This window comes from Pelodiscus sinensis, chromosome 1 (assembly GCF_049634645.1).
Source record: "Pelodiscus sinensis isolate JC-2024 chromosome 1, ASM4963464v1, whole genome shotgun sequence".
Lineage (NCBI taxonomy): Eukaryota > Metazoa > Chordata > Testudines > Trionychidae > Pelodiscus > Pelodiscus sinensis.
This window is the reverse complement of record NC_134711.1, coordinates 267,373,581-267,400,702: the sequence shown is the minus strand read 5'-3', so window position 1 is coordinate 267,400,702 and position 27,122 is coordinate 267,373,581. Positions and strand designations below refer to the sequence as shown.

Here is a 27,122-nt window from a genome sequence, read left to right as displayed (position 1 = left end):
TAGGAGTGCTGGCCTTTGAAGAGAGGCAAGAAGTACTGCTGTGTACTCCTATCTCAGATTCACATGCTCATACACTTAAGAACTTGAGTGTGTCCAGAGGAATAGGGCTGTAATCGTTCTGTCATCTGCTACCTCTGAGAATAACTTAGCTCCATCCTCTTTGGAACCCACCTTCAGTTAGTTGAAGGCTGCTATCACATCCTCCCTCATTCTTCTCCAAACTAAATAAGCCCAGTTCATTCAGCCCCTCCTCATAAGTTGTAGCCTATCCCCTAATTATTTTGGTTCCCTCCACTGGACTCTCTACGATTTGTCCACATAAATGTTTAATTACTGTCATCATTTAAAAAAATTATACCATAATTTCTAATTAGGGATGTAAATGGTTAACCTTAACGGGTGAGGCTTATCGGTTCCAGTTAACCAGGAGGGGCTAAAGTAGCTCCCCACCTGTCCCCGGTTCAGCAGTCTAGTCCATGGTGAGCTCACCTAGCCACTGCAGGCTACACACTGGGTCTCTGGGCAGACTTTGCTGCAGAGACTATAGTATAAAGCTTATTTAAGCTTAATACTGCAGAGCCCGCAGTGCATGTAACTGTCTAACTGCTAGCATTTTTAGCAGACCCTTTCTGGCTACTGTGGAGAGATGTACCCTGAGGAGTCCGCTGACATGTAGGTTTGCTGTCTGCTACTTGTGCTGCAAAGGTAGGAAGCTTTATATCTGGCTTCCTGCAGATGACATGCTTTCTCCTAGTCACATGGCCTGCAACTACAGTTGTCAGATTTAAAGGGCCTAAGTTACACTGGAACACAACCCTACTGAAGTTTTCAATTTATGGGGAATCTGAGACAAAATTTTAAAAGGTGCATTTAATTTTATTTGAATGGTGTGAAGAATATGAATCAAGAAGTAGTTTTTTAATCTCTTCACATAACCCAAGAATCAGGAGTCGTCCAATGAAATTAATAGGCAACAAGCTTAAGAGAGAACTTCTTCACGCAATGAACAGTCAACGTGTGCAACTTGATGCCACAGGATGATGGGAAGGCCAAAAGTATAATAGTTTTTTTTTTTAAAAAAAACTAGGTTACTCTGACCATTGTTTAAAAAAAAAAAAATAGAAAATTGGGCTAAATGGACACATTGGTCTGGACAGTGTGGCCATTTTTATGTTACTTGCAGGTGGAATCCAGAATGTCTGCAGTTATTTTCTATGTTTTAAAACCATAGACTTACAAAAAATAAATCTCAGTGTTTTTTTTTGAGGGGGGGGCAAAGTATGTAGTTTTTAAATCTTTAGAGGAGGATAAGGGGCTGTGTAATTAAATTGGTTAAGATGCCATAAAGTTGGGGTAGCTTAACATGTGTCCTTAGGAAAACTAGGGACAGCAGATATATCTGTTTCCACATCAGATGAGTTCATGGCACGTTTGTGGCCTCCTTTCTAGAAAGGCTTTAGGTTTTACTCAGATAATTTTGTGCTCAACTCTTTTTCCCATCAAAGGAATCCAAGAAAGAACTTGAGTCAAACCAAAATTATCCTTGTGGATGACTGTACAGTTACTTTTAGTAGCTTGACTGGCTAAATTTCATTGGAAGCGTCCAATAATACAAACCAGAAAATCATGGAATACATTTCATTTTTGTGGTGGCTTAACTTTTGGCTTGAATAATCACTAAAATATTTAATAGCAAACACATTTAAGCAGCTATATCTTTTATTACTGTTTTAGCACAGTTCTAAAAAAAACCCAGTTTGCAGCCATATTTCTTGTTTGTTAGCATAAAAAAGTGCAGCAACACATTGTTCTTCAGAATATAGCTTTCCTTGACCCTGCACACACACATTTTGTTTGTGTTGTAACCCCTTCAAGTTGTTACAAATTCTCAGTGAAGAACTTAACAAAGAACATGAGAAAAATTGAGGTGTGTGTGTGTGTGGGGGGGGGGGGGGGGTAGGTGTCCCAGTCTGCATGTTTCTGCCTCCCCAGCACCAACTGGGGTGTCAGGTCATGTGGCCTGCAAACCCATGGGTGCCCCTGGATGACTCCATTTTCCAGAGAAGAGAAATCCTAGTAGTTTGCTCTTTTTCCTTTTGCCTTTCTCTTAGAACTCCATCACAGGTTTGTGTTTTCTCTAATTGAGTTTTCCCACTCTGAAACTCAAATATGCCAAGAAGCTGACATGCTTGATGAAATATTTCAGATTTAGCTGTGGTTGAAGAGGGCTGGTGATAGATGTAATAAATAGAATGTTTTTAATAAGATGTTTTAATAAAGGCCAGAAGGCATTACATGCACTGTGCAGCAGGATTTTATGTTCAGTAGTATTAAGATTATTTTTGAAAAGAAATAATGAAAGTCAGAATAGTGTCCCAAGCTTCACCTGAAATTCATGCTGTTGTGTTGTGCCTGTTGAAACAGGAAAGTAATATGTGTATTTGTATGTGTACCCAATTCTTTTTGAATGGGCTTCAAGCAATTATTATAACATTTTAACTGTTTTAATTTTAAAAAGTGGGGTTAGTTTTTTAGTGTGATTACTTTTACTTCCAAACTTATTTTAGTCAGAGTTGAAAACAAGCTATAATTTTCATGTCTAGCTTCATTATATTTCTGCCTAGAGAATGTGGGTGTGCCCTGCACAGTTGAAGGATAATCCCAATAGAAGGATAAAAAAGATAATAAATGTCTCAGATGAGTAGCCATGTTAGTCTGTATCTGTGGCACCTTAGGGTATGTCTACACTAGCCACCCTCGTTCAAACTAGGGTGGCTAATGTAGTCATTCGAACTTGCAAATGAAGCCTGGGATTAAAATATCCTGGGCTTTATTTGCATGTTCCCAGGTGCCACCATTTTTAAAGGCCCGGTAGTTCGGACTCCCTGCCCGTGGCTATACGCGGCACGGGCTTGGTAGTTAGAACTAAAGCCCTTAATTCGGACTACCGTTACTCCTCCTGCAATGAGAGAGAGATAATGAATAAGTTGCTTGAATTAATTAAGCTAATCAAGTCAGGGTGGACGTGGGTCATTCACAGCATTTGATGTGGAGATGTGAATATCCAGAGCGGAAACACCCCCTGTGTTAATTGTAAATATGGTGCTGTGCCTTGAGAGCAGAGGTGAAAGTAAGTGGATGCACCCTGATGCACACCTCCAGCAAGAGCTGGCTGAGCTGCAGTAAAAGCTAGTACAGAGCTATTTGAGAGCTGACAGGGTCCCAGGTTGCAATAGGACCATACCTGTAAGAAATTTTAAGTTGCTTTCGCCTCTGCTTGAGAGGTAATACTACCACTCCCTTTCTTGTCCTGCAGGTTACTGTTATTTCCCAGAGAGGGGCACATTAGAGACTCTTGAACTCACAGCTCCAGCCAGCTGCCCCTTTGTTGTTGTTTTACACTAGCTGGCCATTTCCCCAGGGACTCTACTGTTCCCTTACGTTCAGTGCTGTAAATTAAAGCTTCTTCTCATTGAAAAATGGTCTTTTATTGAAAATGGATTTTTTTGGTGATTTTTTTTTTGTATATGTTAATAACCTGTTGCATAACATCTTAAAAAGTTGTGGTTTTGTGGGGTTTTTGATGAATGAAAACCATTTTTGTCTCTTCTCCCCCCCCCCCCTTTTCCCTCCCCCTCTGCCTTCTCAGGAGCAAAATTGGGGAAAAGGTACTTGCAGCATCTGAAGAAAGTGGGCAAGGTGTATTGGACCATAAAAAATTTCAAATGGAAGCGCATTCTTTTCCAATACTTGTCGAACTGTTGCTTTTCAGCATTTATGAAAAAAAGAATTATTTTCTTAACTAACTCTAGTCAGCAAGCTTCACTGTGTGGAAACTGACAGCAGTGTATTCAGCACAGTTCAGAGGAATGATTGGTCTGTACTTTTTCCTTTCCCTCTGTGCTCTGAAGCAAAATCAGACGCATGTTTATTCAGTTTGACGTTTATGAAGCTGGGTATTAAGGGAGTGTATTGAGCATGGACTGAAGCATAGGACAGGGTATGGAATAACCTAGTGAGTAGATGGAAGGGACAGTCACAGGAGCTGGGAGTATGGGTGAGACTAGAATTCAGCCTTTTCTAAGCCTGCCTGCCCTTGTACACATGACTTGTGCTGCATTCCCACAATTACCAACTGCCTCAGGTGCTGGCTGATTAAGATGCCTCTCAATCTTGGGTGAATACTTGGCCAAGTAGAGTGCTCTGTTAAACATATCCAGCAGTTCTTTTGGCCACGTGTTTCAGGCAGAGCAGAAAGCTATTGAAGCTTGCAGTCATTCTAATGTACCAGCAGTAGTTCTTCCTCTTTGTTGGAGGATATTAATTAGAAGGCTTGATAGAGATTGATATGCATCTCCCATTCTGTTAGAAACAAAAATTATCCAGAGGTTACCAAGATGGCATAAACCATCTTCAGATAAGAGGCCTTCTTGAGTGTTCATTTGACTTACATTTTTCTTGTTAAAATACCAGCCCATGCTTAGTGGGCTGTTGTCTGTCTTTCACACAAGAGATAAGTGCACCATGTGAAAGTAGAAATAATTATACTGTAAGGGCTCGTCTACACTGGCCCCTTTTCCGGAAGGGGCATGTTAATTTCACCTATCGTAGTAGGGAAATCCGCGGGGGATTTAAATATCCCCCGCGGCATTTAAATAAAAATGTCCGCCGCTTTTTTCCGGCTTTTAAAAAAGCCGGAAAAGAGCGTCTACACTGGCCCCGATCCTCCGGAAAAAGTGCCCTTTTCCGGAGGCTCTTACTTTGAAGTAGGAATAAGAGCCTCCGGAAAAGGGCGCTTTTTCCGGAGGATCGGGGCCAGTGTAGACGCTCTTTTCCGGCTTTTTTAAAAGCCGGAAAAAAGCGGCGGACATTTTTATTTAAATGCCGCGGGGGATATTTAAATCCCCCGCGGATTTCCCTACTACGATAGGTGAAATTAACATGCCCCTTCCGGAAAAGGGGCCAGTGTAGACGTAGCCTAAGAGAAAGATGAATTATGCTGTAATAATTGAATAAGTTGAAGGAAAACTGTTTGTCTCTGAACAGGAAGAAGAAAAGTATGTTAATGTTGTTTGTAGGTATGCTGATTCCAGAGTGCTAGCCAGAGTTAATGGGAAAAGGAACATTAGGTGTTAGGGAGAAAGCAAAGGAGATATGGACAGGAGATTGCTGTGTGCTTGATGTGGAAATGAAGATACTTGACTAGTTTCACACTAATGTGAAGTTTTGCCCCTCTTTTTAATCCTGTTAACTTGGCTTTCTTTTGACTGTATAAATCAAGGGGTTTGAACCTTGTATGGGGCTCACATTTTCTGGGTGAAATTAGCAGAGCTTTGCTAATAAACAGAGCGGTCTGACAAATCTGTGAGTCCTGTCTGACTTTGACAACCAGTAAAACTGCAGAATAGTTTGGCACATGTTGATATTGTCTTTTCTCTCCTGATTTTTCCCCAGGTTTGCTCTTCATCAATCATAGTGTGCTCAGCTGTATATTTTGTCCTGTTCAGCTAGATTTTCCATTTCATGTAGGTTAGTGCTCTGGCAAGGAGTTTGGGGAGGGGGAGAGAACTAAATTGTCAGCTTTTTTGAGAGCCTACAGTGCAACTAACTATGATGGAGAGAAGGATCTTGGAGTTTCTTACCTGCAGGGCTTTGCACTTTGATGTCCAAGTTCATCTTGCTTGTCTGTGGAGGAAAACTTTGCAATTTCATCTAGGTCAGTCATCCTTCAACAAGCTCTGTTTCCATAGATCACTCCTCCCAAACTGTCATGATAAACTGACCTGTTTTTCCTGCTGGCCAAGGCATTTCTCAAAGTGCAAGCACAACTAGAAACTCCCAGTATCCACCCACCATTTAAAAAAACACAAATGCAATTGCAGCTAAGAGGGAAAGGCAGCCTGTATTCTTTTAATCCTATTGAGCTCAGGGTAGCTCTGGCCTACTCTGTACCCACAAGTGTGAGGGGTAGCCGTGTTAGTCTGTCTCTGCAAAAACAATGAGTCCTGTGGCACCTTAAAGACTGAGGGTATGTCTACACTACCACCCTAGTTCGAACTAGGGTGGTAGTGTAGACAAACCCTAACAGACTTATTAGGGCATAAGCTTTCATGGGTAAAAACCACTTTTTCTGATAAAATGGTTTTTAGCCACAAAAGCTTATGCCCAAATAAATATCAGTCTTTAAGATGCCAGAGGAATCCTCATTACCTGTGCCCATAGTTATGGCCTGTATGTTTTTGGTGATTCTCTTGAGGATTAAGTTCAAAGAGGCTTGGTAGTACTGCTGCTCACACCTGGGCTAGATTAACTCAGCTGCTGAAGTCTGGTTGCTGACCACTCAGGATAATTCAGCAGGAAAGGCACCCTTAGAGAGTAAAAGCTCTGAGGCTGAGGGTCTTCTAGCTTGCACTGTTCTTGAAGTGCCATGTAATCCAATTTACTAAAAAATATTGTTTAAATTAGAATTTGATTTGCTCAGTAAGGCTGTTCAGAGGCGGATAATTGGGTAATCGTGTAGTTGATAAAAATTATATCAACTACATGATTAGTCAATAAGGCAAGGTGCTCAGAAGGTGCGATACTCCCTGCAAGTCTGCAGTTCAACTGTAGTAAGAGCTGGGTGCACAGGCAGCCTGGCTCCTACTACATTTAAACTTCAGAGCTGCAGCAGTAATAGCTCCTGGATCTGGTGTGAGTTGTAACTGAGCTGGACTTGCTCAGTCCTAACTCATGCCAGGTCCAGCAGCTTCTGTCTATAAAGGTCCCTGTGGACAGGGGCTGCTGCAGACGTTAGGACTGGTTGTGGAGAGGGGTTGCTTTGCCGCAGCAGCTCCTGTCCATGGTAGGGATGTAAACGACTAGTCGCTTCCCTCCCCTTGCTGCTTCTGTCAAGAGGGGATACTTCAACATGGCAGCGCTGTGTGGATCCTGGGGCCAGATCCTGGGGCCAGATCCTGGGCCCCACATGGCTCTGCCACTTTGAAACGCTGGTTACAGCCTGGGGCCAGCTGAGGTGTCTTCAGGTTGCATGCGGCATTTCAAAGTGACAGTGCTGCATGGGGCCCAGGATCAGCTGGGGACTCCCCTGCTGACCCTGGGCTCCATGAGGCGCTGCCACTTTGAAATGCCGTGAGGAGCCTGACGCCGGGCTCCACGGGGCACAGCCGCTTTGAAATGCAGTGAGGATCCTGACACCAGGCTCCTCGCAGAGTTTCAAAGCGGCAGTGCAGAACAGAGCCTGGGGTCAGTAGGGGAGTCCCCAGCTGAGCCCAGGCTCCATGGGGTACTGCAGCTTTGAAATGCCACAAGGAGCCTGACACCAGGCTCCTGCTCAGCAGGGGAGCCCATGTGTTCCATGTGGCACTTTCGCCTTTGAAGTGTAGCCCTAGTGCTGTTGCTACACTTCAAAGGCAGAGGTGCCCTATCAACTAATCAAATAGTCGATGGTTTGCATCGACTATTTGATCAGTCAGTTACTTGAAATTTAACATTACTAGTCTGCGGACATCCTGCGGACAAGGGCTGCTGCCGGAGCAGTCTCCGTTGGTCCCCCACACGGTGCCTCTGGGGGTAGGGGACAAGCGGCACCATAGAGACTTAAAAGCGAGTTCCCTCAGCACTAGATCCTGCTTCCCACCCCTTGCTGCCTCTAATATAGAGGCATGGGGGAGCAGGTGGGAAATGAGAGTAGTCAGCTTGACTATGTGACTACTAATCCGTTAACTAATCAACTATTCTCTTACATCCCTATTTCTCAGCTGCTTGTTGTTTTGTATTTGTCACAGGGCAAGACTCAAAATAATAGACCCTGCTCTGAAGAGCTTGCAATTTAAATAAGACCCCCAGACAGATTGAACTGAGAGAAACAGCAGTGGCAGTTGATATGGGCCTCCCCTCATCCAACATGACTTACTTGTAGACATGCTTGTGGAGTTCTTACAGCCTGATAACTTAGCAACCTTCTAATTAGCAGATTTAGCCTTTTTTTATTTAAATGAATTAACACAGCTACATCAGCTGTGGGTGCTTATACTTAACTTCAATCTGTCTACAGAAGTCTTGCTAACACAGACTGCACCACACCCTTCTATCACAGGCTGTGTTATTTATGCCTCTGGTCCAGCCCATATCATATGAAAGCTTCCCCTTCTCTCTTCGTGGCTGTGCAGCTTGTGACTTCCCCTTCTGGAAGTGGGAAGAGAGAGGTTTTTAAACATCCATGATTATCCTTGATTACTTTTTTAAAACCAAGGTTCACTCTTTATATATTAAGGCATGTATCAAATAGGAATATTTTAAATAGCAGGGATGAGATGAATTCCTTTACTTCATCTGTTTACCAGTGACCTTTACAGTGCAAAGATACAGAATATAACAAAATCTGCTAGTCAAATATAATGGGAGATTTTTTTTCTCCCGAGAAAAGCAAGTTTTAGTTCTAGATACAGGCTGGTGTGGCATATCTGGGACCTGAACTGTCCTGAACCAGGTTCCTGGTAGGATCTTTTACCATTACTGGTCCCACTGCCAGTCCCATTGCCACAGTGTATTCCCTGGGTTCCCTAGCTGGGGCCACTTGGCTGCCACTGACTCTACTGTGACAGGGTTCCCCAGCCAGGGCCAACCTGCTCCGCTGCTAGGGGCCGCTTTGCAGCTGCTGAGTATTCCAGTTACCCACCTTCAGCAGCCCCACTTCAGCTGGGGGTTCCCTGGCAGAGGCTGTCCAGTCATTCCAGCACTGCTGCCTCGTGGGGTTTCTCTGGGTTCCTGGCCAGGGCCTCCCAGCTGCCAGAAGCCCCTCTGCAACCAGGGATTCCCTGGCTGAGGCTGGGACTCCCTGGTCATGTGGCCCAGCTAATGCTGGGGGCTCCCCGGCCGGGGTGGCAAAACTCAGCCACTTTCTGGCCCTGCCAAACCATGGATGTTGCTGGACTAAAGAGTCCTGGATTGGGGAAGTTCAACCTGTACTACAAATGTTTTTAGAAATGTGTTAAACAAATTGTCTGTCCATCACAAATCTCATCAGAATTTGTTCCTGAAATTCTCGGTATAATTATCTCTTTGATTTATGCATTGGCACAAGATTATAGAGTGACTTTAAATTTACAGCAAACTCACTTTGATGAAATAGAGCACTCAGCTACCATGTTTTTTGGAATGTGCAGTTTTAAGTAAATTTCATTCATATTTATGGGCTTGGGCTCACAGGACTCAGGCTCAAGGTAGTAGTGTAGACTTTTGGGCATAGGCTCCAGCTCCAGCTCTGGAACCCTCCCATGTTGCAGGAGCCTAGGACTGGGTCCCAACCTGAGCCTGGATGTCTTTACTGAAATTAAACAGTACCTTAGCTTGAGCTCCGCGAACCTGACTGAGCTGACATGTTCCTGACATGTCAAATTGCAGGGTAGACATATTCTAACACTTAAGACATGGGGTTTTCAAACCTTATCCATGTCTAGTCAAGACCTACAAGTGTATGTGCATGTTTAAAAATGTAGTCTACCTTGCTCTCCTAATTAAAACTGCATGGAAGAGAAAACCCTGTTTCTTTTTGATCAGTGGTCCAATATGAGGACCTGAAGGAGTTTGCTAGCCATGAAAATATTTATATCAGTTTGTCGTATCAAGTGTGAATGTCAGTTTATTATTAAACTAGTCTAAACTTTTTTGTTTAACTGGAAACTTTTATTAATGTAAAATCTCTCTGTTTCTACAAAATGTAATTACATATCAACTCTCTTGTGTGGCTCCCTCTCCTAGCAGAATCTGAAAGGCTTTCGGTCCCATAATATTTCTGCTCTCTCAAACACTTGTTCTTCATTTAAGAAGCTTGATGAAACAGAGCACCTTAAATTTAATGGTGAATATATTTAATTAAGAAGAGAGAAAGCCCATGTCTCTGTTAATTCATTTGTCTCTTGTTAGGAATAATCTAGGAAAAATGATCACCTTTTAGAATGACAATTAAGGAAATAAACTTAAACATGAATATAGATATACTATCTATTTCTAACAGAAAACCTCAAACTGTAGGTATAAAATAAAAACTCTTGAAAGATGAAAGGCTGTTTATGGAATAATAACTCACTTTTCCTGCCTTCCACCAGAATCTTACAGTTCATAGCTGTATATGAAGTATTAAAATAACCTTAGAAAATTTCACGCTTCTGAATAACAAAGTAAAAGTTCTAAATCTATGCACATAATGGGTCTCAATTCTCTTTCCTTTGCAAGAAGTAGGGCTTCTTAATATTTAGAGGTGAAGCATGCTATACAGCTGCCAGTGACTTGAACCGGATGTATTTAGTTCTTGATGTTGCGATGTGTTGTGCTCTTCTGCTTGTGGATGTATGATATTTTTCAGCTTTGACTATCAATTTCTGTTTAATTGTTTCTTTACTGCCTAAACACATTGAAATGCAGGGGATAGTATGTAAACGACAGATTGATTCAAAATCTGTGGGATATTTTTAGTAATGTTCCTTCACAGTGGCTTGATATAACATGTAGTTTAATAATTCCATGTCTGTTAAACTGTGCTCATCCAGGTATCTAAAGGCAGTCAACTGCTTGGCCATCTAGAAGCATATCATTCAGTCATCATTCCTCTTTGTGCTGGGCGAATGTTGTACATGTTTATGAATTATATACAATACCACAAAATGTGTTTTGTAGGGTGCTGGGGATGAGATCTAACATGCCAAACTGAAGCATCAAGAGAATTTTACTGGAAAGTGCTGACAAATGCTAACTAAAGCTCTATTAAAGAACACCTAATTAAATGTACAAACATGACTTAAAACTTATTTTACAGGTTATTTTAAACTAGGTGTCATGCCTAAATTTGTAATTAGTAAGATGCCAAATAAATCTCATTTTTCTGTCGACGCTAAAGGGGTGCTAATATTTGCACATCTTGCAAAGCATGTTGCTATATAAACTACATTGTATGACTGTTTATCTAGCAACATAGTCAACAGTCGTCAGGTATGTCCTGTTTTGTTGGTTGCTATTTTTATTTCCTTAAACATTTTATGACTAGCAGTATGTTTGTGAGGAAACATTCCTAACTAAAGGATATGACAAACATGAGTTTTAGTGAATTTTTTTTGCTATGATTTCAAAAAAAATCACAAGATATTTTTGAATTTATATTGCAGCATTTCATAGTATCCATGCTAAATTAAAAGAATATTTATATCCAGGATGCAAGTTATTCTCTTACTGCCCTGCTACAGGCTCTTTTGGGGAAAGATTAATTTCTATCCAATTTTCAAAGCAACAATAAATTGGAATGATTTGTAAGAGATCATAGATTCATTTAAGTTCAGTGCTTGAATTAAACAGATATTCTGCTCACCTTTCTATTCTGTTGAGATTCTCATACTGTTTCTATGACTATGATACGAATATTTAACTTCTTGCCTTCCTGTGTTATACTTTTTACTCCTGTGATGGCATGTGTAGAAAAAACTTAATGAAGCTGGCAGCATTAATGCTGCTGTGAGCAGTTTGAGTTGCTACACCCCAATACCCTTGCCGCCTTCTTACATAACTCAAGAATTAAGATTAGCTATGAGTTTAGAGCTAGTACAAGAGTTTAGATGTTAAAGAGGTGTTCAGCCCTTTCAGTTCCTGTTCAGTGGTCCATAAAGCCTGCAGTATCCTACTTACAGCATCTTTACAGTAGTCCATAGAGTGCAGTTAGTACAAAGCAAGCTATTTTCAGAAAATAAACTCCCCCCTCTCCCTCCCTGTTTATTTTTAAGGAAAGCAGGTTTAGGGACTGGAAGAGATGAGAGAATTTTCTTAATTGCAGAGAGACCAATCACAATCAGGAAGGGAAAGTAAATGAGCAGAAAATCTGACAGATACTGTGTTGGTATGTGAGGAAAAAAGAGCAAGTCAACATTTCATTACACTTGCAAGGACTGTATACATTATTTAGTGTTGATTTTATTGTGATGAATGATAAACTATATCTACAAAACTGAAAAGTCTGTATGTGTATTGGGGTTCTGGGAGTGCAACCTGGACTGTATGACCAGTGAGCTCTCCAAACTCATCCGCTTCACCTGTCTCTCACTGTGGTGCTGATGTCAAGCTACAAGCCTCTGACAGACACTGCACTTACACAGCCATCCACCAACAGGAACACAGCCAGCCGAGTTGTGTAAGTGATCTCCCAGGCACTCATGAACCATCAATAGAAAGGCTTCAGCCCATTACCCCCAGCTCCCTAGTTTTGCACCTCAGACCTGTAACATTTTGCACTGCTCGAGGCTCCCTTGGCCAAGATAAATGCGAGTTCTCTTCATAGGAATGTAGGTAGACACCAGTCTTTGTACTATTATTTATTATTACTGACTGGTTGCATCCACTGCTTGCTACACTCGCCAACCCCCAACTCTCTCTGGTGGTGGTCATGACCGGAGAGCTTGATGACGTCGTTCTGTCATGCGGCAGGAAACACTTTTTTATATATAGAGAGAGATTATTATTATTATTTATTACTAATATAAATAAGTATAAAAACCTACAGAAAGATAGGTTTAAAGTAATTATAAGTAGCAAACATAAAGATCAAAGTTGGATATCTGAGAAACAATTTGCAGTCTAATTTCAGCAGAATAAGATTAATTTCTCTCACCTGAATTGATTTTACAAGTAGTTTACAGTTAGTTACTCTTTCCAGTTTAAGACCAATCTCCCTAGTTCAAAGTCTTTGTCTTCCAGATAATCTTCCAGGCATTAAGATGGCAGGAAATTGGGTGGGGGGCAGTGAGACCAAGTGATGAAGTAACTGGCCCTCTTTGATACTTCCTTCCAGTTGCTAGAAAGATCTTGCCGTGATATGGATTAGTATGCCCTCATTGTTTATGTGCCTTCTCTGTGGCCTGGTCTTCCCTAAGCATTGAGATCAACCTTAGCTACATTAGGTCAATTTTTCTAAACAATGAGTCCACACCATTAAGCCTGTTATGCTGATTTTGAGGGCCATATAAGTGGCCTGAACAACTGTGTGTCTCCGCCAGTTTATGCTTTTCTCATGGCACCAGTACTGGTGTTCCACTGTGTCGAGGATCAACTGCTGCCAGCATTTGCCAGTTGCTTCATTGAACTGGTTCATAAAAGTGTCTGTCTGTGGCCTCACTCTGGCAGGCCCTGGTTAAGTTCTGATGTACTGCAGCCTAAGGCATGAGTTTTGTTTGCTATGATTGTCATAGCACTTTGCTGTTGAACAGGGTTCATGCTTGTCCTGTTATGGCGTCTGCATGTGCAACCTTGGGTGGGCTAGACTTCACTGCCCTTCTCCAGTGCCTAAAAAAAACAAACCCTACTTCCACAACCATACATAGTACTGGAAACCCAGAGTTCATTCTGTAAGCAGTTTCAGCAAAGATTGCCTAGTATCAGCCTCCCTACGTTCAAGTTCCAAAAGAAACTAAAGAAATGAATTTAATGAAATAACTTTTTAAAATCTTATGAAGAAACAATCTAATTCTTACAACAGAACACAGCTATTTTATAACCCACAGATAATGTCCATAGTTACAGTAAACACAAGTAAAAAGAAAACTAAAAGTAGAATTTGAACAGTTCAGTCCACACAAACATAGTAAAAACGAAAGACTGAGAGGTCCCAAAAGCTTAGATTTAGTTGACGGAAGCTGCAGTTTGTGCCTCTGATCATCAAATTTGCACCATATGCTGAGTCTGAACCATCTCTCCACTTGCTTGTAGGAAATCCTCATTTGAAGTCCAGGCAGCCTCTTCCTCTGCTGTGGATCACTCCAGTTCACTGATTAAACTAGTCAGTTAACTCACAACTGAACAGGCTTAAAAAAACTGAGAATAACGAAGTAGAAAGGACTCTTTCCCCATTACGACATTTACAGAGAAGCTGAAGAATCATACTGAGAAAATAACTAAAACAGTTTGGCTAAAATTAAAACAGACAATTAACACAGAAGAAGGTATTTTCCCTCCCAGGTTCTTCTTGCTCTAAGTAGAATTGCTCATGATCCCTGGTAGATGGTTAATAATGTCACTACCTGCTGCAAAGTGCTACAGAGTGAGGAACGGTCTGCTCTCTGCTCCTAGCTCATCTTCTCCCAGCTCTCACAGGTAGAGTTGCCAGGTGTTCGATTGGGCAGGGAGGAAATAAGTTCATCATAGGACGCTGATGACATGTCCCCAGAACAATCCAATGCACTGCCTTTGTCCCATCAGGCATTGGGAACCTAACCCCAAATGCGAAGGAGGATCAAGAACAGTGGATAGATACCAATAGTGCATTGTTGTCGAAGTTGATGGTAGCCACCCTAGCAGGGAGACAATACGTCAAATTCTTGTGTGCAGTGGGGACATGCATCTTTGACTTGATAAAATCAGGGGCAATAAATTTGACCAAATCTCCTAGGATAGACACAAGTCTCTGCAATCGTTTATTCTTGATGGGTCGTTAATGCTACTTGGCCCTACTTCATTGCTGAAACAAATCTCGCAACATAGTAGCAATACTTCATAACTTCACATAAAATGATAGTACGTACAATCCAACAGGATATTGAGCTTAATATACCAAAGACTTTTTTAATACCTCACAAGGCAGGCTTTGTACAAGACATCCTATGACTGTAAATATGGGGGCATCAGAGTACTACTCTGAGGTACAGAATGTCACGGTATGCAAAAGTGGAAAAACCCTTTGCCAGCATCGTTCATGTTTCAGTGGAAAACCAAAAGGTTTTTAATCTATTACTCATAAAGTCTTAGGAAAGTTTAGTCTTCAGGTAAATTGCTGTTGTTTTGATTATATGTACTAGGTTAACCTGGCTTCCTGGTAGCTTATGCACATTTAGCTTAAAAATCAGGTTTTTAGAAACTGTCAAGAAAGAAAAGTACATGGATTGATTTGCATACAAGTGGGAGTAAAGAATGTAGCTGGCAGCAAAGTTAGTTTAGAATTCATTAATCAGAACAAGCAAGGCTCAGCGAGCTGTCATTTATGCAATATATATATTATATAATATCAGAACTTTTTCAAATGTATTTCTTACCCTATTTCTTACTTTCTCGTATAGTAACTTGTTATAGGAAGGTTACTCAGATATCGTGTGCCCTATTCAGTATAAAATGTTTTAATTAAGTGAAGCTTGTAAATGGCAATTTTTAAATTGTAATATTAGTAAAGTTCACACAATGCATTTTTCCATAGTGTATCATGGTTGTGCGTATCGCAGGTATGATGACAAATATATAATCATATATTTTGTTACCTAAAGCACAAAGCTAATGGAAAAGCACATGTAATGGCATGCAGAGGGAGGGGGAAAAACTTCATTTGATTCTTGACAAGTGTGCCACTCACTATTGAACAGCTGCAGCTGAGGTAATTTAGGGTATTCCTCTAAGCTATGCCATGTTTCTTTTTGGCTGCAGTGGCACAGAATTGCCCCTCAAGTCATTTGGCTCAACCTCTTGGCTGTTCAGTTGCAGCTGAGGTTTAAGCTCATTCATAGCGTCCTACACCACCACTCCAAGCTAAGTAAACCATTTTTCATACAATCCAAAGTCAGAAAGGACCATTGGTCATGTGATCTAATCACCAGTATAACACAAGGCATAGAATTCCCCACAATAGTTCCTAGAGCAGAACTTAAAAAAAACAAACAAACCCTCCAATAATTACTTAAAAATCAGTGATGGAAGATCCACTACTACATTTGGTAAATTATTCTCATTATTGAAAATGTTGTTCTTGTTTCCACTTTGAATTTGTCTAGCTTTATCTTCCAGCATCTAGACAGTATTGTCATTTTCTTGGCTAGACTGAAAAGCCCATTATTAGTTATGTGCTTCCCATATGGGTACTTATTGACTGTTACCAAGTTATCCCTTGGTCCTGTCCTTGTTTAGTTAAATAAACTCAATAAATTCTATCTGTCATTAAAAGGCATGTTTTCTAATTTTTTTAATCATTCTGGTTCCTCTTCAAACGCTTTTCTATTTAACGTCCTTTCTGAATTGTGAACACCAGAAATGGTGGCCACATTTGTAGGGAAAACAACCTCTCTACTCCTACTTGAGTTTAGCCTCATTATCCATTATAAAGCACAAGTCCTTTTTCAGAGTCACTGATTTCCAGGATAGTATCATCCATCGTGTAAGTATAGGCTACATTCTTTGCTCCTTAATGTATATGTTAACATTTATCCATATTGAAACATATTTTTTGCTTGTGTCCACTGCACCAACAATTCAGGGTGCTCTTATCAGTGACTGTCCTCTTAATTATTTAGCTCTTTCCCCAATTTTTGTCATCGGCAAATTTTATCAGAGTTTTATGGTTTCTTCCCCATTGTTCATGAAAATCTTATACAGCATAGGGCCAAAGAACAAATCCCACTAGAGACACACCTATTTGATGATGGCTCTCAGTTTAGAGCTACATTTTGTGATGTATGCTTATATTGTCATAGTTTTCGCACACAAATGTCATGCTGTACTAAGTCAAATGCCTAATGGAAGTGTAAGGCTAAGTCTACACAATAGATTACTTCAGTATAACTTTCATTGCTCAGGGGTGTGTATAATACACGCCTTGGAGTGATGTAGGTTATATTGACCTAAGTGCTGTATAGATAGCACTATGCTACTACCTGTCATGAAAGCAAGAGTTAAGCCAACAGGTGAGCTATCTCTTATTGGAGCATTTTCACCAGAAGCAGTATAGCATAGTTGGTGTAATGTAAATAGAGTCTCAAAATATGGTATCAATACTATTATCTTTATTAACCAAACTTGTAATATAAAAACATCAAATTAGTTTAACAGCATCTATCCATAAACTGATATTGATTGATTGCATTAATTATATTACTCTTCTTTAGTGCTTTAGTAATTGTCTTATTCCAGTCATGCCATTATTTCACCTAGGATGAATTTCAGAGGGACAGGCCAATAACTGCTGGGTCATTCCAGTTGTCCTTTTCAGAATGGCACAACTGTAGTTGTGTCTCTATTTTTCTGGAACTTTCCTGGTGTTCTAAAGATGATTGAATATCAACATTCAGTCCAGTTATCTGGATCTGCTGATTTTGAAAATGCCTATTTAATAGCCACTGTCTAACATACTCCTAAGATATCAGTGAAGTAGAAAATGTTATCCTACATAACCACATCATATGTTTTCCCCCAAAATACAGACCAGAGAGATTTGAGTATTACTACCTTTTCTGCATCCATTATTGACAATTCTGTTATTTCCATGTACTAATTACCATTGTTAGGATTCTTTATGTTCCTAAGAAGCATTTAAAAAGTCCTTATTGTCCTTATCTGTGCTGGCCATAGATTTCTCCTTGTGTCCCTTGACTGACTTACCTTACCAGTGTGGCTTAAAGTAAAGGGTTCGGGAATGTGGCTAGCCCCAGGGAGGTGCAGAAACAGGCAAACTATTACTAAATATCTTTTAAAGTTTTATTGAAGGGCTTCTACATATACATTATTTTATCAATTTCTTACATACGTAGGCACCAAATAATTATTAGAATGTCCAATAAGCAAAATGCAATACAGTAAAGAAACTTCCTTGAGGTTTCTCTAACTCCCAATAGTTGTTAACAAGGGACCAGGGATTATTAACAGTTACATTTACATTAGTCTTACTTATAAGACTAATCATTTATCTAAAACTCTTAACACTACTACTTAACAATACCTCTAAACAATTTCAGATAACAATACTTACATTTAACAGACACACAGACTACAACAACAACATATTTGGTATTCGTTATGTTTGGTATACGTTGCGCTCTACAGGAACTCATTTGGTTCGGTGAGCGGGAGGTTGCCCTCAGGTGATCAGTCCTCAGACCTGGCTCTTATTCTGCCTTCCAATGTTTATTCGGGATTCCTCAGTTTGATACAGGAGGGGAAGCTGTTTTACAGAGAAAGCTTTTGCGTGCTTTTTGTGATAGGCTAGCAGACCCCGTCTGTTAAGTGACAGGAGTAAGGCGGTGAGATGGCTTTCTGTTTTTCCTTTTCTGCCTTATCGGGCATGGCACAGTCAGCACAACCAGCATGAATTTTACATGAACTTTTCAGGTCTGGTTTTGGTTCCTGTTCGTCGCCGATCTTTAAGTTACATAGTGTAAGGTTTTTCATCAAGGGGAAGTTGACCTTTTGCTTGGATGTCAATACGCGCGAGAGGCCTGGACAGCAAAGAGCCTGCTTTCACAAACAATAAATATAAAGAATATGAATCAGATATTTAATAACCTGTTGAAAGATAAATCAGAATAGCATTCAAGTTGAGTAATATCTGACGCCCAAAGTCCTGTGATAAAACATTGAGGCCAACCTTCTCTTCTCATGTTATATGAAAAATAGCTATTGGCAACCTGTGCCTGTGGGGGGATGGGAGGAGAAAGTGTGGGGCAGAATGAGGGCATCTGGCTTCAGTAATTAAAATCTAGGGGGGCAGGTGACTGCATATCCCTTCTCCCTTCCCCCATGTCACCTCTGAATTTTTTAATAATCTGAACACATCTGGGACAAACAGCTTGTAATCCATTTTGTTTATCAAGATTCCTTTATAGATTGCTTCCTCCATAGTACTTATTAATTTAACTGTTGCTATCATATGGTAATGTTGCAAAATGTAGCTCTAAGTCCTATCCTAAATTAAATACAATAACATGGTCCTTATGATTAGTATAACTGACTTTGAGTATATGCAAGCATATTTATCCTTTTTAAATACCTTGTTTATAGCTGAAATATGCTTCTTTTTGTTTTTTACTGAATTTTCTCAAGTTTTTGTGCAAGTAGGCTTCCTATGGAATCATATAGTTGATATGGCTTACATCTCCTGAGCTGTGGATGTACTTAATGATTATCATAAATGCTGTACTAATAAATTAGTGAATAACATGATGCCAGTGTCCTGTGTACTTGTCTGAGTATGACAAAAGTCCCATTGTGACTTACATAATTTTACAAGTTGTAAAAATGTTTTCATTATAACACTCCCCAACAAACATGCATTTACTTGTTTCGGGGGTAGCCGAGTTAGTCTGTTACAGGAAAAAAAATGGTCTGATAGTACTTTATAGACTACCAAAACATGTAGATGGTATCATGAGCTTTCTTGGGCACAGCCCATGTCTTCAGATGACCAGAGTTATTAGTTTACTTGTTACTTTCCAACACTAAAAAGTGTTTATGGTTGATTGCTTCCCAAAGGTGAAATACATGTAAGATTTGAGCTAATCTTGTTGATCTGCTTTTTGCTCTGTGGTGGTATTTTTTTTCCTTGCTTTTAAAATTTGTAACTCCTGTCGTTTGGGGAAATAACTAAAACGTCTACATCTTGAAACTGCCCACTTTTCATGCACATTTTTGCTATAACCAATTAATAATGCCGGATTAGCTAAATTCTGGAGGCACAGTGAGTGTTATGTGTAATTGAGGAAGCTGGCCCTGATTTCAGTCTTCAAAACCTGCTTGTTAGCACCTCTGGTCATGGGTAGTCACAATCAGATCCCCAGGAAAAAGTGCCTGCTGGAAGCATTCCTGAAGAGCAACATGTCTTGTATGCTTCATTCTTGTACCTCTTCAAAGTGTGGCAGATTTTTAATCCTGCAGTTGTAGTTACTTGATGTACCAGAACTCGAAGCAACCCAGAACTGAAGGCCTCCTTAGAGGGCTTTCAAAGTTCTTCAGAGAGCTTATTCTATGACACTCGCCCAATTTTCCATTTCCTGAATTTCAGGTACTTCATTGTGCAATCTTAGCATGACTTACATTTTTTTTGTTTGTGGTTGAGTGGAGTTCTAGCATCAACTTTTCATCCAGGTGAACACGTGGTACTTGAAAAAATTAACCTTTGTAGTGCTGGGGTGGTGTGTTCCTTAATTAAAATAAAAAATTACCAAAAGAAACTTACTTGAGTTGAGTAGGTCTAATTCTGTGTCTGCTTGCATGGGTGCAGCTCCCATACAGTTAGCTGAAATGGCAGAAGATCCCAATCTATGTTCGAGGATTACATCCTATTTTGTATTGTCCTGTAGAAAGTGTTTCTTCAGACTCCAAGTACTTTAAGTAGGCTGCTTCCCCCCCCCACACACTCTACTTGTTTGTTTTTTCAAAGTCCTTGAATTCTAAAGATGTGACAACTTGTGTTTCTGCTAATGTTGAAAAGCTGTTTGCCTCGGCTGAATAGCAGGATCTTGCTGCATTTCAGTATATGAATAAAATGTCAGAAAATGTTACATAATGTGAACATATGCCTCCCACCCAGCATGACTAAGTTCTGAAGAAAGCAAATTTGTGTCAATGTAAAAAAGCTTTAGAATCTCTCCCCCCCCCCCCCCCCCCATATAGTGACAACTAATCAGGGAGACCTAACAGTAAACTTGATGTTTCCACTTTAAGTTCAGTTCATAATTGTAAGTTGACATTAATGTAATCAGTATGTTTCCTTGTGTCTAAAAGCCACAAGATAAATCAAAATAAGACTGTACTTCCATCCTCTTTTGTGTTGAGACTTCTTTTTGTAACATACTTGAGCATGAACCCACTCTAATGATCCTATTTCAAACCTGGATACAAGTGGGGTTTTTTTTTTTCATAGTGCTCTTCTCCCTTGCTCTTTTTCTATTCTGTGTCATTAGTCCTTAGTGCCGTGCCCTGGTCACACTATTATCAGTGCAGCTCTCTTCTTTTTAGGGGCTTTCTTTCCCTTTTTTTCCCCTATTTTGTGAGAATTCTATTCTCCCTACATCCCTAATGCTGTTTTTTTCCACTCCTTCCCTACCAATATGTTACACAATGCTGCTTCCTGGCTCTCCAACCATAGAGATTAGAGAGCAACATGAATGTAGTACCATAGTGCAAAGCCTCTTCAGCAGAAGCACGGCAATAGTAGGAATTGCTGTGTGGCAGAGCAGAAGGACAGATGCACCCCTAGAAGAGTAGTGTCTTCCCTCATTCCTGAGATACATAGCATTTTAATTCCTGCTTGTGGGTGATCAAAGCCTAGATTATATTTCTCTCCACAGATTGGGTGTCTGCTATTAGTATCCCATCAAATTATCTTGGGATGTGGCTGGTGTTGATGATTCAGGCAAAATGAAATACTGAATTCAAATTGCCAAACAAGTCATCAGTTGTGCTGTGCATTGCAGGCCATCTTTATAGATTTTTATAAAACTGGAGTTCTACTGGAAGTAGCAAGAATTGCTTTGCTTCTTTTTATGCATATAACATCCCATCAAAAATTAACTGCATTTGAATTTTGTGGCTAACCTTCAGGCTTAAATACTCACCATTTAGCCTTATAGTTGTATGAGAGGGCTAGGGGGGTGGGTGGGTGGGTGGGTGGGGGTGTGGGTGTGTGTAAAATACAAATACTGACCTAAGGTAAATTGGATTAGTAAAATGCACTTTACTAGTATTGCAGAAGTAATTAATTTGAAAGATAAAGCAGTTTCCAACCTGCGGTTATGTTCTGAAAAGTGATGCCGTAAAAACAATACAGATTTTATTTGTTACAATGTTTTTTCACATGTACCGGTGAAAATGGTGGCTTTCTAATCAACAGCTTTCTAAACCTTTACTTGGGAACTGAACGTTGAAATATTCTCTAACCAAGCATCTGTCAAAGATCCTGTGCTTAGAACTTAGTTGATTCATTTTGGTGTAAGAGTGGGATTCTGTTCAGCCTTAAACTCCCATAACTGAATTTATTCTGCAGTATAAATAGGAGTAAAAAACAGCATAAATGTTTTAGCCAGAAAACTTTGCAGCTGTGACGTTAAATAAATGTTGTACTTCCTTAAAACAGGACACTCAGGTCAGGAACATCTATAGTTTGGCAGGACCGCATATGTTCCTGGACCAGAAAGCCGCAGCTGGGAGAGTGGTATCAAGGGGCCAGTGGAGGGTAGCTCTGCCAGCCGGGATCCAGATGGCAGGAGGAGCTGGTAGGTCCTAGCCCAGCCACACAGGAGCCAGATGGCAGGAGGGGCTGGCAGTCAAGAGCTCTGCTGGGGCCAGTGACTGTGGCCAGAGCTGGAGCTGGTGATGGCAATGGAGCTGGGGCTGGCATTCAGCCAGAGCCGGCCAGGTCCACCAGTGGCAGCAACCTGGCAGGGGATGGCGTCTGGCAACCCAGGCGTGGTCAGGACTGGAGCCCCAAGGTGTCCTCGTAGGAACTATAATTTCTAATTTCACTTCTTATACAGCCAGCTGTGTGTATATGTGCGGTGCGCGCGCGCACACACACACACACACACACACACACACACACACACACACACACACACACTCTTTTTCTGCAGTGACACTAGAACGTGTTTTAATGGTGAGTGTACTGAAAGCCAGCTAAGGAAACTAGAAAGTAGCAGACACTCAACTTTACTTCATGCACTCTCCCTATTCCTGTCCATGTCTCTCCAGCTCCTCCCCCAGAGCCATGGTGCCAAAACGGGGCTGACATGGACACAAAGAAGGGTATGGGTACTAAACATGTAGGGCATTTACCCAGCAATGCTCAGGTCCTTAAAGAGAAACTCAGAGTTAGGGTTGGGGAGCGAAGGAGTTAGGGTTGGGACATGAGGGGCTCTGGGAAGAGGATTGTGTGGGAGGAGAAGGCAGGGGGGCTGGGGAGGCCCAAGTGTCCCACTTTCCCAAGTTTTGTACCAGGGTGCTTTATCTTCCCCTGCCAGAGGAGAGCGCGCCAAGGTTCCCCACTAGAGTGAGGAATGCAGCAAACTGAACTTCACCTTTATCAGAGAGCAAGGGGAAACAGCCAGATGTGTCCCTGTATGAATCTGGGGGAGGGAGCTGAAGCCCCCCCTACACTCCCTAAAGGGTGCTTGTGGGGTGGAAGATTTGCAGCTGGGGCAGTCCCAGATGGGGAGGTGGCATGCATCCCCACCAGCTTCTTTCACTTGCCTTTTGATTCCGTCTCTGTGTTTCTGTATGGTTTTCTGAGACACAATCCCATTACAAGTACATCCCATTTTCCTGGCATAACAAAACCTTTATGTTGCTTTAAGTTGTAAGAGGAAGCTGCATACCAAATTTGGTGGTTCTAGCCCATTTAAGATCGTGGTCACCAATCCATCGATTGTGATCGACTGGTCGATCCCAGGGGCTCGACCAGTTAATTGTGAGGCTTTTGGGGGCCCGCCTTCCTGCCCCCAACCCCAAGAAGAACCCTGCACTGACACTACCTCCAGTGACAATGGAGATGGGGGTGGGGAGTTCTGCAGCTGTGCATCAGGTCCAGGAAGTGCATGGGCTGCTCTTCTCTTCTCTTCTCTTCTCTTCTCTTCTCTTCTCTTCTCTTCTCTTCTCTTCTCTCTCCCCCCCCCCCTTCCAAACAGCCGGTGCAGTACCTGAAACACCAGTCTGTTGTGTGCCGGGGACTTCCTTCCCCTACTGCCTTCCTGCGGGGCAGGGGGAGGAGGAGGGAGTGGAAGTTCCAAACTTCACCAGCTCCAAATGCTCAGGCAGCATGTACTGCTGTGGGGAGCAGAGGAGCAGGGCATGCACTCCCTGAGCAGTTGGAGCTGGCACGGTCCAGGACTCCCACTCCTTTCTCGTCTCCTCCCCTTCTGCCCTCCCCCCCCTCCCCATATGCAGGAAAGCAACAGGGGAAGGAAGTCCCAGGCGTGCAATGGACTGGTATTTCAGGTACCGCACTGGCTGTTATGGGAGAGGAAAGAGCAGCCCACACATTTCTTGGACCTGGCATGCAGCTGCAGGATCCCCAGGTCAAACCCCCAACAGCATCCTGCCCCCTGGCCAGACTCCCTGCCCAAACCCCCACCAGCACTTTGCTCCTGCCCCCTGGCCAGACTCCCATCAGCATCTTGCCCCCTGACCAGACCCACTAGCACCTTGCTCTTGTTCCTTCCCTCCTGGCCAGATACCTACCGCATCTTGCTCCTGTACCCTATTTTCTACCCAGATTCTGTACCCCCATCTCTATCCCACTCACTGGCAGCCCAGTCCCATACACTGGATCCCTCCTTTTTGGCCCTGCCTTAGATTGTAGAGGGGCCCAAAAATGCCACTAACCCTGGACCCCAGAACAGTTAATCTGGCCTGGGCCTGGAGTGCCAGGGGAGTGAGGTGTCTCAGTTAAGGCCACATTAGTGAGACTTGGGGAGGTTTTAGAAAGGTTGGGTTTTTTTGTATCTCACCTGTGTGGCCCTGACTGACTTTTCTGTGGGTCAGTGACCCCTGACTCAAAACAGGTTCTCTGCCCCTCTCATAAATAGACAATGCTGAAACATTTTGTTTGACATATTTCATTTAAAAATGAAGCCTGGCTATCATGTCCCCATCTGGCCACAGCATCATAACACTCCTGCACATACACCCCAGACTCCAAACCTGAGCCTATCATACACTGGAACCCCCTGTCCTGAGCCACTCACATCCCCAAACTTCTGCACCCCCACATCCTCAGTCTTGTGCCACAACACTTCTGCACCTTCCATACACTGCAAATCTATGTCCTGAGCCCATCATACTCCCAACCTCCCTGCCCTGAGCCACTCTCACACCCCAACCCAAATTCCTGCACCCTCATATCCACAAGCCTGTGGCTTGCTCAACCCTCCACCTGACCCCAACACTTCCCAGCCTGGAGTCCCCTCCCTGAGCCATCATCCCCTTCTCTACCTCCTTCTGCATCCAAATTGCCTCCCAGAGCTTGCACTTCTCACCTGTTCCCACACCCAAATCCCTCATTCCACCCCAGAGCCCACACCTCCTGTCTCAACCCAGAGAGAGTGTATAAGGGCTGGGGATAGTAAGTGATGGAGAGGAGGGGAGTGGAGCAGGCAGTGCCTTAAGGAAGGGGTAGGGTCTTGGGGAAGGGATGGGGTGGATCTTGGATTGTCCTGACATTCAAAAAGTGATCTTGGATGTAAAAAGGTTGGAGACGACTGATTTAGGAGGATTTCTTGAACAAACACATGAACAGTCTCAAATATATAGTATGTTACGGTATCTCTTTGACAGAATTAGGAAGGATGTCTTAAGGACAACTTCCTCGAGAGTTATCTAATAACTCAGCTCATCTGCAAGGGATGGTATACAAGGTAGTGACTCTCAAATCCGTATCTGATCACTGGGAGTGCCAATCTTAGATTTGTATGGCGCGCAAATGAAAACTGGAGACGTGGATTTAACTGGAAACCACAAGACTATATTATTAAAAACAAACAAATTTAACAAGCAGTACCTCAAATGAACAAATGAGGGGGCAGTCCCCTTTTTTACACTAAATGGACCAGGAAGGGCAGTCCTTCCAGGTCCCTATGCCTACCACAGAGTCTACGGTGACGGAGAGGATTGGTGAGTTGCTAGTGACCTACAACCCTCAGGCTAATTGAGAGCCTTTAGGGAGGACAGCTAGGTGTCCCTCGTCGGCTGATCCCGGCGCTTGGCGACCTACAACCTTTGGGCTAATTGAAAGCCGTCAGGGAGGAACAGCCAAGGTGAATCCCTCTAGGTGTGAGCAGAGAGCGATGATGGTAGATTCATCTTCCACGAAGTCTTCTGGTCCTCGCGATCCCTTCTTCACGCTTCAGTGCGGCAGGATCAGGCGATTGATGCTAGACCCTATCCTACTTACCCTAACTCTAATCTAAAATGAAAACCTTATCTAAACCCGACGAATAGACACAACGACGGCAGACATGCATGGACCGACACAGCCTGACATACAGACTCGATGACGGGAGCTATCCTGACTAAACACTACCTAACTAAATACCTAACCTAATCAGAGAAGGTCTGACCTTCCGTCAGCCTATCCCTGTAAAAGACTTAAATTAGATTAAATTGAGGGAGCATGACTTTCCGTCAGTCCCTTCTAAGAGAGAAACTCTGTATAAGACCTCACTCATCCAACATAGGACAAGAGTATCTAGAACTTTACACTCTCTCTCTGACCTATACCCGACGACCCGACGCTGTCTGACCCAAGGATGAGCCTAGGGGCCAGCAGCAACTGCTGTGCGGTAGAAACTTTTATACTCAGGGCTCATGAATATTCATGAGTGTTCCAGGTTTAAAATGATTGGCTGATAAAGATGCTCTTATGGCATGGTTTGAATTGATTGGTCAATGGAGGATATTAATGAATATTCTTAACTTATTCAAATCTTAACAGGTAGGTGCGTTGCTGTTTTTAAATCTCTAACTGCTACCTGTGGACGTGACAGAATTCATATTTCAAATTGGTTGCTCAGAGAAAGTTCTATGGTTTTCAAAATGGAGTTTGACTCCATTTTGAGATATTGCAGAACTCTGCTATATTTAAGTCTTTATGCATTGTAAATAAGTAAAATTGGCATACATACATGTGTATAATAAATATCAGCCCTATGCACTGTACAAAGATTCACAGGGTAAATTTACAATTGATGTTATACATTTCCATTCAATTATTTGCATTTAATCACTTGATTTTACTTAAACATAGTCACTTCTACCTTACAAGTGGGGTGTTTTTTTAATTCAAAGATACTGACACTTCTCTGATTTCTTGGGAGGAGTACTTTCATAATTTATGTAATTGAGTTCTTTCATCCAAGGAGAACAAATAAGAGGAAGAGAATGTTTTAAGGTGGTATGGGTATGTAAATGACTAGTTGTTCCTGCCCCCCTCCTTGCTGCCTCTGTCAGAAAGAGGCAGCAAGGTGGGGGGAAGAGGAGAGGGTGCTAGGGGGTGTGGGATTAAAAGCTGGTTCTCTCACCCTCTCTTCCTCCAATTCCAGCTCCATGGGAGAGGGCAGGGGTGCAGCAGCAGTGTTCCATCTTTGAAATGTACAAGAGCCCCTACTTGGGGCTCTTGTATATTTCAAAGCAGAAGTGCTGCATGGAGCCTGAGGCCAGCGAAGAACTCAGAGTCCTTCACTGGCCCTGGGTTGCATGTGGCATTTCAATCTTTGCTGGGGCGGAATGCTGCACAACACTTCCCCCTTTGAAATGTATGAACAGACAGGTTGACTCGTGCTATATTTTAAAGTGGAAGTGCACTTATCGGCAATAGAATAGTCTATGGAAATTCCATCGAATATTCG

The 27,122-nt window shown here is 42.1% G+C and overlaps 1 protein-coding gene across 16 annotated transcripts in view; it reads left to right on the top strand.

Annotated features, from left to right (window-relative positions):
* LMO7 (LIM domain 7) overlaps positions 1–27,122 on the top strand; it is a 176,377-nt gene that overhangs the window by 50,534 nt on the left and 98,721 nt on the right. The window lies entirely within an intron of this gene.